Source organism: Pristis pectinata, chromosome 35, assembly GCF_009764475.1.
Source record: "Pristis pectinata isolate sPriPec2 chromosome 35, sPriPec2.1.pri, whole genome shotgun sequence".
NCBI lineage: Eukaryota > Metazoa > Chordata > Chondrichthyes > Rhinopristiformes > Pristidae > Pristis > Pristis pectinata.
In genome coordinates, this window is record NC_067439.1 from 16,176,809 (window position 1) to 16,192,659 (window position 15,851).

The following is a 15,851-nucleotide window of genomic DNA, read 5'->3' on the forward strand; positions in this document are numbered from 1 at the left end:
CAGTCTGAACTGCCTCCTGCAGCGTACAGCAATGCTGCTGGAGCATCTCTATTTCCTTTTCCTTCTGGAGACATGTATTCTGCAACTGGCTAGTAATCCAGACCTGGCATCTCAGGAGGGATGCCAGGAGCCAGAAGGCACCCCTTTGACTCCCTTTGGCTCTGGGGAACCCCGACTTCTGGAAGAGGGCCATTACGTGGTGCCCCAGTTTTTCACCACGTGGATCGAACTGCTCAGCTCAGTCCACTGGCTTACCGTAGTCTGCTAGCATGCTGGCCAGGCTCCCAAATCCCTCACTCTCCTTGGTCCAACCAGGAATCCTCTCCTCCGTACCTGCACTTGCCTTATTTCCCCGTTCCAGAACATGCTACCCACGTCTGTGTCCAGCCAAGACCTTTAAAACCCTGCTCGCAGCGCCAAATGTTGTGAGGGAAGGTTCTTTGAGGCCTCTAAGGTAGAGGACTCTGGACACAGTCTTTGGAGTTTTTAAAAATGATTTAATCACAAAGACAAACGTGGGAACAGAATGAATTGGAACGGATGCACACTTGCACACGGGTAACTGCGAAACGTGGGGGAAATCGCAATGGGGGTGAGGTGCGCGCGCACGCACACACGCACACAGACAGAGTGAACTGGTTACAAATGATCAGGAAAAAGACAATACGATGCCTGAACACCCTGGACAAGCATCGGCTCTACACTACCGGGAATCTACTCAGGACACTCCTAACCCCTGTGAAAGTGCACACTCTTATCAATGGCCCCTTCGGCGTGGTTTTGGTTCCTGCAGCAATCAAAAGAGAGAGAACCACGCACATGTGGCATTCTTTATGGTGCTGGAGAGCTGGGTGGAGCCAGTCCAGGTAATTCAAAAGGTCCAATCAGTCATGTCCAGGTACAAAAGGTATGCACAGAAACCAATGGTCAAGAGTGTGTACTAATGGATGGGTGCAGCCAGACCTTGATTGACAGTGTTGTCGCTTTCGATCAATGCTCAATGGTTTCATCACAACAAATGCACAACATTAGCCACCCTCTAGTCATAGTAAAATCATAGAAAGTACAGCACAATACAGGCCCTTCGGCCCACGATGTTGTACTGACCTTTAAGCCTCGCCAAAAAACTATCTAACCCCTGCTCCCAACATATCCCTCTATTTTAAAGTCCTCCACATGCTTATCTAGCAATCTCCTGAATTTGACCAATGTACCTGCCTCCAACATCGCCCCAGGCAGTGCATTCCATGCCCCAACCACTCTCTGGGTAAAAAACCTTCCTCTGATATCTCCCTTGAACTTCCCACCCATTACCTTAAAGCCATGCCCTCTTGTATTGAGCATTAGAAAGGGTGCAGAGGAGATTTACCAGGATACTTCCTGGTTTGGAGAGCATGCATTATGAGGAGAGACTACGGGAGCTAGGGCTTTACTCTTTGAAGAGAAGGAGGATGAGAGGAGACATGACAGAGGTATACAAAATATGAAGAGGAATAGATAGAGTAGACAGCCAGCGCCTCTTCCCCAATGCTTCCACATCCTTCCTATAATGAGGTGACCAGAATTGGACACAGTACTCCAAGTGTGGTCTAACCAGAGTTTTGTAGAGCTGCATCATTACCTCGCGGCTCTTAAACTCAATCCCACGTCTTATGAAAGCTAATATCCCATAAGCTTTCTTAACTACCCTATCTACCTGTGAGGCAACTTTCAAGGATCTGTGGATATGAACAGATCCCTCTGCTCCTCCACACTACCCAAAATCCTGCCATTAACTTTGTACTCTGCCTTGGAGTTTGTCCTTCCAAAGTGTACTGCCTCACACTTCTCCAGATTGAACTCCATCTGCCACTTCTCAGCCCAGCTCTGTAACCTCTCAATGTCCCTCTGCAATCTTTGACAGTCCCCTACGCAATCCACAACACCACCAACCTTTGTGTCGTCTGCAAACTTGCCAACCCACCTTCTACTCCCTCATCCAGGTCATTAATAAAAATCACGAAAAGTAGAGGTTCCAGAACCGATCCTTGTGAGACACCACTAGTCACAGCCCTCCAATCCAAATGCACTCCCTCCACCACAACCCTCTGCTTTCTACAGGCAAGCCAATTCTCAATCCACACGGCCAAGCCTCCCTGGATCCCATGCCCTCTGACCTTCTGAAGAAGCCTACCATGTTGAACCTTGTCAAATGCCTTACTAAAATCCATGTACACCACATCTACTGCACTACTCTCATCAATCTTCCTGGTCACCTCCTCACAGAACCCTATCAGGCTTGTGATCTGCCCTTCACAAAGCCATGCTGGCTGTCCCTGATCAGACCATGATTCTCTAAATGCCTATAGGTCCTATCTCTAAGAATCTTTTCCAACAGCTTGCCCACCACAGACGTAAGTTTCACTGGTCTATAATTCCCTGGACTATCCCTTCTTCCTTTTTTGAGTAAGGAGAGATTTGCCACTCTCCAATCCTCCGGTACCATTCCCGTGGACAACGAGGACTCAAAAATCCTAGCCAACGGTTCAGCAATCTCCTCCCTCGCCTCATGGAGCAGCCTGGGGAATATTCTGTCAGGCCCTGGGGACTTATCTGTCCTAATATTTTCTAACAGCTCCAACGCATCCTCCCTTTTGATATCTATGTGCTCCAGAACATTAACCTTTCCAACACTGTCCTCAGCGTCATCAAGACCCCTCTCCTTGGTGAATACTGAAGAGAAGTATTCATTGAGAACCTCACCCACTTCCACAGCTTCCAGGCACATCTTCCCACCTTTGTCTCTAATTGGTCCTACCTTCACTCTCGTCACCCTTCTGCTCTTCACATAAGTGAAAAAAGCCTTGGGATTTTCCTTAACCCTAATTCACCAAGCCTTTTCATGTCCCCTTCTTGCTCTCCTCAGCACCTTCTTAAGTTCCTTTCTTGCTACTCTATATTCCTCAAGAGACCTATCCGATCCTTGCTTCCTAAACCTTATGTATGCTGCCTTCTTCTTCCTAACTAGTTGTTCCACCTCTCTTGTCACCCCGGTTCCTTTACCCTGCCGTTCCTTCTCTGCTTCACCGGGACAAATGTATCCCTAACATCCTGCAAGAGATCCCTGAACAACGACCACATCTCCATAGTACATTTCCCTTCAAAAATGTCATCCCAATTCACACTTGCAAGTTCTAGCCTTATAGCCTCATAATTTGCCTTCCCCAAATAAATATCTTCCTGACCTCTTTGCTCCTATCCTTGTCCATGACAATGCTAAAGGTTATGGAGCAGTGGTCACTGTCCCCCAAATGGTCACCCACTGAGAGATCTGTCACCTGACACGGTTCATTACCTAATATTAGATCTTATATGGCATTCCCCCTCATCGGCCTGTCAACATACTGTGACAGGAATCCGTCCTGGACACAATTTACAAACTCTGCCCTGTCTAAACCTTTGGTACTAAGCAGGTGCCAATCAATATTTGGGAAGTTGAAGTGTCCCATGATAACAACCCTGCTATTCTTGCACCTTTCCAAAATCTGCCTCTCAATCTGCTCCTCAGTATCCTTGCTGCTACCTGGGGGCCTACAGAATACTCCCAGTAGAGTAACTGCTCCTTTCTTGTTCCTAACTTCCACCCACACTGACTCTAGAGAGGATCCTTCTCCATTATCCATCCTTTCTACAGCTGTAATAGTATCCCTGACCAGTAACGCCACCCCTCCTCCTCTTCTCCCCCCCTCCCTGTCCCTTTTAAAACACTGAAATCCAGGAATATTCAGTATCCATTCCTGCCCTGGTGACAGCCAAGTCTCTGCAAGAGCCACAATATCATAGTTCCACGTATTTATCCAGGCTCTTAGTTCATCACCCTTATTCCTGATACTTCTTGCATTTAAGTAAATGCACATTAGCCCATCCACCTTACTACTTTTATATCCTATACTCTGCTTCTCCTTCCTCAACGCCTCCCTATGTATTAGATCTGACTTTACTCCATGCACTTCTTCCACTGACCTATCCCTCCGGTTCCATCCCCCTTGCAAACTAGTTTAACCCCTCCCGAACCACACTAGCAAACCTGCCTGCAAGGATATTGGTCCCCCTCGAGTTCAGATGTAACCCATCCACTCTGTACAGGTCCCACCTTCCCCAGAAGAGATCCCAATGATCCAAAAATCTAAATCTTTGCCACCTGCACCAACTCCTCAGCCACGCATTCAACTGTCATCTCCTCCTATTCTTACCTTCACTAATACGTGGCACTGGCAGCAATCCTGAGATTGCTACCCTTGAGGTCTTGTTCTTCAGCCTTTTGCCTAGCTCTCTAAAACTCCTGTTTCAGGACATTATCCCCCTTCCTACCTATGTCGTTGGTACCGACATGTACCATGACTTCCGGCTGCGTTCCCTCCCGCTCAAGAATGCTGTGGATCCAATCAGAGACATCCCGGATCCTGGCACTTGGGAGGCAATATACCATTCGGGATTCTCGCTCACTTCCACAGATTCTCCTATCTGCTTCCCTGACTATCGAGTCCCCTATCACTATTGCCGTCCTCTTCTCCTCCCTTCCCTTCTGAACAGCAGGACCAGTCTCAGTGCCAGAGACCTGGCTTCTGCTGCTTGATCCCTGTCGGTCCTCCTCCTCAACAGCATCCAAAGCGGAAAACCTGTTACTGAGGGGAATAGCGTCCAGGGTCCTCTGCACTGTCTGCCTGTTCCCTTTTTTCCTCTCCCCTGACAGTGCCTCCTGGACCCTAGAAGTACCTGGTCTAAGGGGGGGAGGGGGACTGCCTCCCGATGCACAGCATCTACGTATCTCTCTCCCTCCCTAATGCTCCGCAGTTTTTGAAGCTGCGACTCCAGCTCATCAATTCTGGCCGACATTCCTCCAGCCTCAAACACTTACTGCAGATGTGGTCACTATGCACCACAGCAGAATCCACTAGCTCCCACATCAAGCAGCTGCAGCACATCGCCATGCCCTCCATCTGAACTAGTTTTTTTTCCCCTACCTAGCTGTAGTCTACTTAAAAATCTATAATAATAACAGTAAACCTTACCCTCACTTACCAGCTACTCACCAGTGTTGCTTCGGATGGCCTCTGCCTCTTGATGCCAAAGAGAATGATAGGTAAGTGGATCCCACCTCACCCCTTTACTGCCTAAGCCCGTTGAGCCAAAGCCCAATCACTCTGCTCCCTCTCACTCCGCTGCCCGCTCCGACACTGCCCGCTTGATATGGTGGTCTTCTTTTTAAACTGCTCATGTGCTACCCGCTGATGTCATGTGCCTGTGCAGTCTTGCCCTACCATTCCCGATTAGAAAAAAAAACTTTGCTGCTCCGAAATCCGAAGTTCACCGAAATTACCCGAAAACGAAACTGCCGAAGTTCTTTTTTGTTTGCTTTTTTAAACAGTCCTCCAGTACTTCACCACTGGCTAAGGAACATACATAAACCTCTGCCAGAATCCCTGGCAAAAGGAGAGATAGAGGGGGCTCTGTTCAAAGCTTCTTATCTGCTGCCCCATACCTTGAACATTGTCCACCTACACCACCAGTCGATGGCATGCTGTTCCATGTCCCATTGGCTAGGTCTGTCACAGAATAACAGACATTAGTCTTTGGTCGGGTCATCACAAAATGAGGACTTTTGCCAATTGCATGAATATGATCAGCCTGCCTCGATCTCTGCTGAAGTCTCAGGGATTGAACAATATAAAAGCAATCAGGACAGTACATGTTTGCAGTTGCACATTGGCATATACATTGGTGCTTTTACCTTTTGTGTTATGAAAACAGAAAATGCTGGAAATACTCAGCAAGTCAGGCTGCATCTGTGGGAAGAGAAACAGAGTTAACATTTCAGGTCGAAGACCCGTCGTCAGAGCTGGGATGGAGAGAACAGATGGTCACTAAGCTGCATGGAGGATGATGGATGGGGATATCTCTGATCGGGTAAAACTGGGACAACCATGGGGATAAACAGTAAACAAAATTATCTTGTCAGTATAAATGGGAGCCGTTAAGGGAGTGAGAGCATAGACAAAAGAACATAGACAAAAGAATGCAGAAGTGAAATACAGAGCAGGAAGACATGCCCAGCAGGTCAGGCTGGGCATGTCCTTCACTTCCAGAGGAAAAAAGAAATAAGTTGAGCCAATGTTATCAATGGACAATTGATACAGAAATCAAGTTACCTAAAATTGTAGAATTCAGTGCAAAAACCAATCTGCTGGAGGAACTCAGCGGGTCAAGCAGCATGTGTGGGAGGAAGGGAATTGTTGACATTTCAGGTCAAAACACTGTATCAGGACCCCCATCTAATTCCTTTTGTCCCACAGATGCTGCCTGACCTGCTGAGTTCCTGCAGCAGATTGGTTTTTGCTCCAGATTCCAGCATCTGCAGTCTCTTGTTCCTCCATTGTAGAACTTAGTATTGAGTTCAGAAAGCAAGCAACAACGTGCCCAAGTGGATGATGAGGTGCTATTCCTCAAGCTTCAAGCTTGCATTGGGCCTCATTGTAACAGTGCGGGAGGCTACAGATCAAAGTGGGAGTGGGATGGAGAACGAAAGTGGCAAGCAATATGAAGCTCAGACTGAAAGCAGGTGCTTCACAAAGTGACTACCCTATCTGCGTTTGGTTTCTCCAGTGCAGAAGAGACCACATTGTGAACACTAGATTGGAAGAAGTGCAAGTGAATCACTGCTTCATCTGGAAAGACTGTTTGGATTCCTTGATGGTGGGAAGGGAAGAGGTGAAAGGCAATTGCAAGGGAAAGTGGCACATGAAGGACAGTGGTTGGTGGGAATGGAAAAGTGAGCCAGGGAATTGCAAAGGGAACAATCCTTGCAAAATGCTGGAAAGGGAGGCGAGGGTATTTATGTCTGCTGGTGGAATCTCTTTAAAGGTGGTGGAAATAGTGGAGAATGATCTGTTGAACATGAAGGCTGATGGAGTGAAAGGTGAGGACTAAGTGAACACTATCCTTGTTCTGCTCCAGAGGAGTGGGGATGAGAGCAGAGGCTCAGGAAATGGATGAGACGTGTGTTATGAGAAAGGTTCTTTTGAATCTTAAAGATAGAGATATCTGGACACACAGTCTTTGTACTTCAAAAAGGAGAATTTTATTTACAAAGACAGACGCGGGAACAGAATGAGAAGGAACAAATGCACACTCGCACTCGGGTGATCATGAAACATGGGGGGAGTCGCAACAGGGGTGAAGTGCACACATGCTCACACACACACACACACACACACACACACAACGAACTAGTACAAACGATCAGGGAATGAACAAATACATTGTCTGAACCCCCTGAATCTGGACAAACAACAGCTCTATGCTACCGGGAATCTACTTAGGATGCTCCTAGACCCCTGTGGAAGTGCACCCTGTTGGCATAGTTAAGAAATTTGCGGGTATCACCAAAAAGTGGTGGTGTAGCGGACAATGAAGAAGGTTATCTAAGATTACAACAGCATCTAGATCAACTGGGAAAGTGGGCCAAGGAATGACAAATGGAATTTAACTTGGACAAGTGCGAAGTGTTGCATTTTTGGAAGTTAAACTTGAGCAGGACTTGGGATAGTAAATGACAGGACCTTGGAGAGTGCTATAGAAAAGAAAGAGCAAGGGGTCAAGTACATAACTCCCTGAAAGTGGTGACAAAGGTAGACAGGGTAGTGAAGAAAGTGTTTGCTTACTTGCCTTCGTCGGCTGAGAAACTGTGTACAGAATCAGAATCAGGTTTATTAACACTGTCTGATATGAAATGAAATGTGTCGTTTTGCGGCAGCAGTACAGTGCAAAGGCATAAAAAATAATATAAATTACAAAATAAATAAACAGTGCAACAAAAAAGGAATAACGGGGTAGTGTTCATGAATTCAGAAATCTGACGATGGGGGGAAACAAACTGTTGCTAAATCGTTGAGTGTGGATCTTCATGCTCCTATACCTCCTCCCCGATGGTACTAATGAGAAGAGGGCATGTCCTGGATGGTAAGGGTCCTTAATGATGGATGCTGCCTTCTTGAGGCACTCCCTCTTGAAGATGTCCTCAAAAGAGGGGAGGGTTGTGTCCGTGATGGAGCTGGCTGAGTCTACAACGCTCTGTAGCCTCTTTCGATCCTATGCATTGGAGCCTCCATATCAGGCAGTGATGCAACCAGTCAGAATGATTTGCGAGAGCCTTTGGTAACATACCAAATCTCCTCAAACTCCTAACGAAGTAGAGCTGCGGTCATGCCTTTTTCATGATTACACCAGTGTGTAGGGCTCAGGACAGATCCTCGGAGACGTTGACACCCAGGAACTTGAAGCTGTTCACCCTTTTCACCGCTGACCCCTCAATGAGGACTGGTGTGTGTTCTCCTGACTTCCCCTTCCTGAAGTCCACAATCAATTCCGTGATCTTGCTGATGTCGAGTGTGAGGTTGTTGATGTAACACCACTCAACCAGCCAAACTATCTCACTCTTGTACACCTCCTCATTACATGAGTTGGGATGTCATGTTACAGCTGTACAAGACTTTGGTGAGACTGCACCTGGAGTATTGTGTGCAGTTCTGGTTGCCCAGCTATAGGAAGTTTGTGATTAAGCTGGAAAGGGTGCAGAAAAAATTCACGAGGATATTACCAGACTGGAGGACTTGAGTTATAGAGAAAGACTGATAGGCTCGGGCTTTATTCTCTGGGGGCTGAGGGGTGACCTCATCGAGGGATATAAAATCCCGAGGGGCATGTTTAAGGTGAATGGAAACGTCTTTTTTCCAGGGTAGGGGAGTCTAAAACATAGGTTTAAGGTGAGAGGGGCAAGATTTAAAGGGGAGCAAAAAAAAACTGCTGGAAGAACTCAGGGGATCGAGCAGCATCTGGGGGTGGTGGGGGGGAGTGGAGAGGAATTGACGACATTTCGAGTTGAAACCCCACATCAAGACTGAGAGTGGAGAGGGGAAATGGCCAGTTTAAAGAGGAGAAGGTGACAGTTGAGACAGGGGCCAGTAGGTGATAGGTGAACCGAGGAGGCAGAGAAGGATGATGGGCAGAAGGAACCAGGTAGTGGAGGGGTGGATTTGGGAGACAGAGGCAGGTGGGTGATAAGAGGAGGCATAAAGGCTATAAGTGCTGGAATCTGACAAGTAAGGATGGTGATAATGGGAACCATTAAGGGAGGGATTAAGGGTAGATGGAACCAAATGGGGCAGGGGATATGGTGGAGATTTACAAAGATGTTGTCGGGACTGAGTTATGGAGCGAGGTTGAGCAGGTTAGGACTTTTTTCATTGGCACGTAGGAGAATGAGGGGTGATTTTATAGAGGTATATACAATTATGAGGGCCATAGATAGGGTGAATGCACACAGTCTCAGGGTTGGGAAATCAAGAACTAGAAGGCATAGGTTAAAGTGAGAGGGGAGAGATTTAGTAGGAACCTGAGGGGTAACTTCACCGAGAAGGTGGTCAGTTTATGGAATGAGCTGCCAGAGGAAGTGATTGAGGCAGGTACATTAACAACATTTGAAAGGTACTTGGTCATGGCCATAGATAGAAAAGGTTTAGAGGGAAATGGGCCAAACACATGCAAATGGGACTAGCTTAGATGGGAATCTTGGTCAGTATGGACCAGTTGGGCCAAAGGGCCTGTTTCTGTGCTGTATGACTCTATGACTCTAAGTGTGTGTGTAATAGGTGGATGGGACCAGTAGGAGGAGGGGGATGAAAATGAGTGATGGGGGGGGGGGGCTGACTAGGGATAGGGGAAAGGGAACAAAAAAAAATGGGAGGACCGGTGGTGGATTGGAAGGGGGGAGAGAGGGGAACACAGGAGGTAAGGGTTACCTGAGACTGTAAAACTTAAATGTTCACACCATTGAGTTGTAGGCTACCCCGGTGAAATATGAGGTTTGTTCTTTGGACGAAACATTCTTTGGATGTGGGAAGAAACTAAAGCACCCAGGGGAAAGTCACATGTCATGGGGAGAACATGCAGTTGTGGAGTTTGCACCAGAAGTCAGGATCAAATATATTGCTGTGTCTGCGATCCTGAACATATTGCTGATCAAAGACCCAGCCCTTTTCTTCAACACACTGCAACAAACTATATCACAATGATTGCACAGTCCTTGCAACAAAGCCCGAAAATAGACATTGGAAAGGCTGTGTAATGGATATGTGTTCTGCCCAACACAACTAATCAGCGTTACCTCTCCATCATATTTCTGCTAGTGAGAATGTAAACTGTGAATCTTGCAGATACCTTTCTGCAGACTAATGCAGTTTACTGGATAAGCTCTTTCAAAAGAGAGAGCATGAAGTTGCCACACAGCCAGCTTCTCTTGGTTACTGAAAGGTCTAATACTGGTAATTAAAGCATTACGTAGCAGCTCACTATATATATATATAAATCAGAACATATACTTCCAGGGATTGACTGCAATATACTCCCTGTACTGATGCACATCCTCGACCTGAAATGTCAACAATTCCTTCGCCCCACCAGATGTTGCTTGGCCCACTGAGTTCCTCCAGCAGTTTGCTTTTGCAAAGTACTTCCATCGGTTGCAGTATTCAAACAATGGGCTCACCATCATTTGAACCTTTGTGTAAAAATCAAGTAATAGACACAGTCCATGAGAAATCAATGTTGACTCTGCTGAGGCCACTCAATCCACAGAGCAGCTTGATAACAGCACAAATAATGCCTTCCGCATGAACACCCCCTCCATGACTCCCTGGTCTGTTCATCCTTGATCTCTGGCACTTTCCCCTGCAACTGCAGGAGGGGCAACACTTCATTAAGCTGACGCAAGACATCATTAAACTGGAAAGACTGCAAAGAAGATTTATGAGAATGCTGTCAGGACTTGAGGGCCTGAGTCATAGGGAGAGGTCTGGTAGGCTAGGACTTTATTCCTTGGCGTGTAGGAGACTGAGGGGTGACCTTATAGAGATGTATAAAATCATGAGGGGCACAGATAGGGTGAATGCACACAGCCTTATTCCCAGGGAAAGGGAATTAAAAACTAGAGGGCATAGATTTAAGGTGAGAGGTGAAAGATTTAGAAGAGACCAGAGGGGCAACATCTTCCCATAGAGTGTGGTGTGTATATGGAATGAGCTGCCAAAGAGAGTGGTTGAGGCAGGTACAATAACAACAAGAACATTTAAAGACATTTGGACAGGTACATGGATAAGAAATGTTTAGGGGGATATGGGTCAAACACGGGCAAATGGGACAAGCTTAAATGGGCATCTTGGTTCGGCATGGACAAGTTGGGCCATAGGGTCTGTTCCTGTGCTGTATTGCTCTATGACTCCGTAACAGTTGTTCTTTCACTTCCTCCCTCACTACCATTCAGGGACCTAATCAGCCCTTCCAGGTGAGGTAAAGATTCATCTGCACCTCCTCCAACCTCGTTGACTGCATTCAGTGCTCCTCTAATCGGTGAGACCAAATGCAGCCTAGGCGACTGATTCACAGAGCACCATTCTGAGCTCCCAGTTGCATGCCATTTCAATTCCCCCTTCCCATACGGGCCTGTCTATCCTCAGCCTTCTCTATTGCCAGAGTGAGGCCCAACGCAAACTGAAGGAACAGCATCTCATATTCCAACTGGGTAGTCCACAACCCAATGGCAGGAACGTTGAATTTTCTTATTTCAGAATTCTAGAATTCTCCCCTCCCTCTCTCTCTTTCCGGTTTTCCACCAGTCCCTCTATTTGTTCCCTTTCTCATGAACCCCCCCAACCCATCACCCCTTTTGTTCCCCCCTCCCCCTCCTTCTTCCATCAACCTACTACTTATACATTTTACCCATCAGCTCCCCCATCTGGTTCCGATTCCATCTGCCTTTCACCTCTCCCCAGATAGTTCCCATTATCACCTTCCTTATTGATCAGATTCCAGCATTGATAGGCTTTGTGTTCCTGCTCACCACCCTCCTAGCTGTCTCCACCTTCACCTTCCCCTCCCCTAATCTGGCTCTGTCCGCTTCTTTTTTTTTGTCTTCCTCCATCTATCTGCTTCTGTCTCCCAACTCCACCCCTCCCCTTCTTGGCTCCTTCTGCCCATCATCTGTCATTCTTCCTCAGTCCACCTATCACTCTCCCCCTCTCATCTTTATACTGGCTATCTCGCCTCCTCACTCTTATTCCTGATGCAGGATCTCGACCCAAAACATCTACAATTCCTTTCACCCCACAAATGCTGCTCGACCTGCTGAGTTCCTCCAGCAGATTGTTAGTTGCTCTAAATTCCAGCATCTGCAGTGTCTTGTGTCTTCAGCACAAATGATTTCCTTGGTAAACCACTGCAAGGTGTCATTGGCTTAATCAATGGCTTGTGAATTGCTAAACAAAAGGAGGAAACTGTCACCACATCCAAATCTCCAATTAGTCCAACATATTCACTGCCCCCATATCCACTGATGACCGATAGTGAACACCAGCACCCAAAGAGTCCTGTGTGACTCTGTCAAGTCAGCAAATGCATTTGTTCTGAAGTTCCAAACGTCTATTGACCCTATACTGATGGATGCATTGCCTCGTACCAAAATGATGCACTGAATTCCTCCATGGCCAAAGCATGATCAAGAGATTTTCAATGATGTTTAAATAAATGCCCAGATCCAGTAGGACCATGAGCAACTTTAAAATGAAAGCAAATTGTCACTCTATCTTGTTACAGTAGAATATGAACTTATAACTTGCACTCGAAACCTGTCAGTATTTATTTGAAGCAAAGCTGTGAGAAGTAACACTTTACCCCTGCAAAGGAATGTTGTAATTGTGCAGGGGATTTATCAGCTGCAGATTATACATTATGCAGACAAGGTTATCTCAATCATGTATTCAGTCTTACACACATACTTCAATTAAAGGATCAAGGGCACCCACACATTGATCATGGTACCATCTTTCTAAGGTTTATGTCATTATTCCCTCAGCTTTTAATTTCACAAATGTATGACGATAACCCACGACAGCAACACCTTAAAAGGCTGAATCTTGCTGGCTATGGTCAATTTATTCAAAGGCAAACGCTACATTCAGCGACGTGGACAGAACTCCTGATTTACGTGCATGCACCGCAAATCCAGAGCTGACTTAGTGATATGTGGAGAGCTCAATTTTACTGGCATTCGCCAGCGTAACCTGGAAAAAAAATCTCCATTCCCATCATATCCCAGGTCAGCACATGCCAGGTCAGACTGGAAGTAGGACAGAAGGCCCCTTTCATTTTCATGAGGATTCTTTGCCCGAGAAACGGGAAAGGCAAGTGATTTTTCTAATTATTTTACTTTAGTTTGCTTTGTTTAATAATTTCAAACTGGTTGCTGTATTTTAGTAAACTTTATCTTTTTGGCAATTTCTTTTAATTGCTTACATTAGTCTTAAAAGGTTTTGAGCGTCTCTCAATGTTGAGGATGTTTAAAAACTGCTGAAAAGCTTCAGAGTTTTAACACAGCCCGAAGCTCTACCTCCAGCTTTGCTATTTGTCAGGGGCATTCTAGAGGCAGCATCTCAACACCTGCTGAGGCCCAGTAACCATCTGGACCTTGATGCCTGTCTTCAGTGTGTGGAAGGCCAATGAGATCAGCCCTCCGCATAACCCTGAGCTACAAGCAGCATTTGGGAGGCTGGATCTAGGAAGATTCGGCTACTGAACATAAAAAACTTATCAGTCAAAGCCAAAGGAAACTTACACATTTAGTCACAGAAACTATGCACACTTGCATTTATCTTAGTGACAGATTTTCAGTTTGGTTATCTTGGCCTACTTCTTACACCTAAGTAGCAATCACACTGATGGAAAACTGCTCCCTTTCAGAAGCAGTGGCACAGACAGCCATAGTGGTCAACTACACTCTGACTCTGGATGGGCGAGATGACAAGTGCACATTTTTGAGATGAGAGGCAGTAGTGTGTGGTAGGTGGTTGTGGAACACATGCAAGGGCAGTGTTGTAAAATGGGTGGAAGGAACAACACCCTGAGAGAGGATAGACATTTCTAGCTCCACTGATCCAATAGCAGTCTCCCATGATTCTATTGGGCCTGCAATCTGGTATAAGTTAGATCGCACTGCTCACACAATTTCCTTCAGCTGTGATCGTGCCATTCCTGGTGACAACAATCTACTCCCAGGAGACAACAAGCAGAGCTCAAAAGGGAATTGACTGAGACTCCAGAGGCAAACTTTGACTAGGCTCTGCCTCAGTGGAAGGAGAAGACCCACACCATTAGGGTGTTGCTATAGGCCATACTGCTTATATTGGAAGAAGCAGGTTTTAGCACAATCACATACCATGATTCACAAGGCCACTTTCAAGCTCTTGGCCCCCATGGAATCAGAGAATGGTAGAGCACAAAAATAAGTCATTTGGGCCACTGTGCCTGTGCTGATTGATTGAAACTGGTATTCAATTTGTCACTTCCGGGACTTAACTAATTCCCATATGAAAGTTAATATTAAATCTGCTTCCACCATCCTTTCAGACAGTGGATTGCAAATTGTAACAACTCACTGTTACTCAGCACATCAGATTCATAGGTATAAAAGTCAAACTAATTCTAAGTGTAATACTAAAGATAATGCATTTGATTACATAAATCTAGGTCACCATGTTTTGAACAAAGGGACATGGTAAAAAATTAGCCAGTTCTAACCATTGATATCATACTGAAAGTAGTAACAGTCATGAATTTTATTTGTTGCAAATCAACAAGGCCTTTAATAAATTTTAAAGCGAAACACATGCATTTAGGGAAATATTTGTCAGAGAATTGATTTTCTAATTAAATCATTGAGTTGTCAGCACTCTATTTGTAAGCAATTTGTTGTTGCTCTGTAAAGAGGTAACCTACTTGTTATAATAAAATCAAGATAACATTTCTGTAGTGTGGGAAATTATGTTAATATTTGAAGAGAATTATCTACCTGGGTAGCAAGTCTGTTGTTCGGCTGCTTTTTAACTTTTGTCATCAGGAGGAAACCAAGCAAATAGTCAGCAGGCAGGCAATCTACAATGCAGAGTTTAATCCAAAAGTTAAAATTCATTCCAGTGCTCTGAAACCAACATCTGGAGGAATGCTAAACTAATACTCAAAATAAAAGGAAACAATTAATTATTTAATTCATATTATGCATCATTCCCATAAAAGTCATTTCCAAAGTGCACAGAAAAGAAATTTGAACAGTAAATGTCATGGGGTATATTTTTGCCTTTATTGTGTGTACATTAAACATGACTGCAGCTCAAGAAAGAACAGTTGGCCTGGAGGATTGATTCTTGGCAAGAAGAGGTGGAAGCTAAGGAGTTGGTGACTTGGAGCGAGAGCGGGTAAATTGGAAAGAAGTGAGTCTCCTTGCTTGTGAGTTTCACTTGCAGGAATTTAAGAGGTAAGTCAGCTAATTGTTGGTTAATAGGTGATTGGCTAATTAGCTCATTATCAGCAGCTAATAAAAATAGGTTAGGGTCAAGTAGAGTGGCCATTTTGAGAGGGGCTGTTGTTCAGTGAAGGTGCTGCTGGTTGTCTGAGACTGGGCTTGGGAGAATACTGGGCTTTGGAGAATACTAGGTTTCAGTGAGGAGAGCAAGCAACATGAAGGCAAGGTGTGGGTAGGTTCTTATTTTTTAATCTGTCTTATTTTCCCTCAAAGCTTTTTAGTCATGGCAGGTAAGCTCATACCCATGTCATTGCTCCTCCTGTGCAATGTGGGAACTCGGAGGCTGCCAGTGTTCCTGATGACTGTGCAGGAAGTGTCCAGCTGTGGTTCCTGACAGACTGCATGACAGCACTGGAGCTGAGCATGGATTCACCTTGGAGCATCTATGATGCTGAGAATGTTGTGG

At 45.6% G+C, this 15,851-nt stretch overlaps 1 long non-coding RNA gene across 1 annotated transcript in view; it reads right to left on the bottom strand.

Annotated features, from left to right (window-relative positions):
* The window catches only part of LOC127586460 (uncharacterized), a 138,321-nt gene that overhangs the window by 113,898 nt on the left and 8,572 nt on the right, over positions 1-15,851 (bottom strand). The window contains exons 2-3 of the long non-coding RNA XR_007958691.1: positions 14,936-15,018; positions 5,771-5,825 (exon numbers count right to left, since the gene is read on the bottom strand). This is a non-coding gene — a long non-coding RNA (uncharacterized LOC127586460). The remainder of the gene's footprint in view (positions 1-5,770; positions 5,826-14,935; positions 15,019-15,851) is intronic.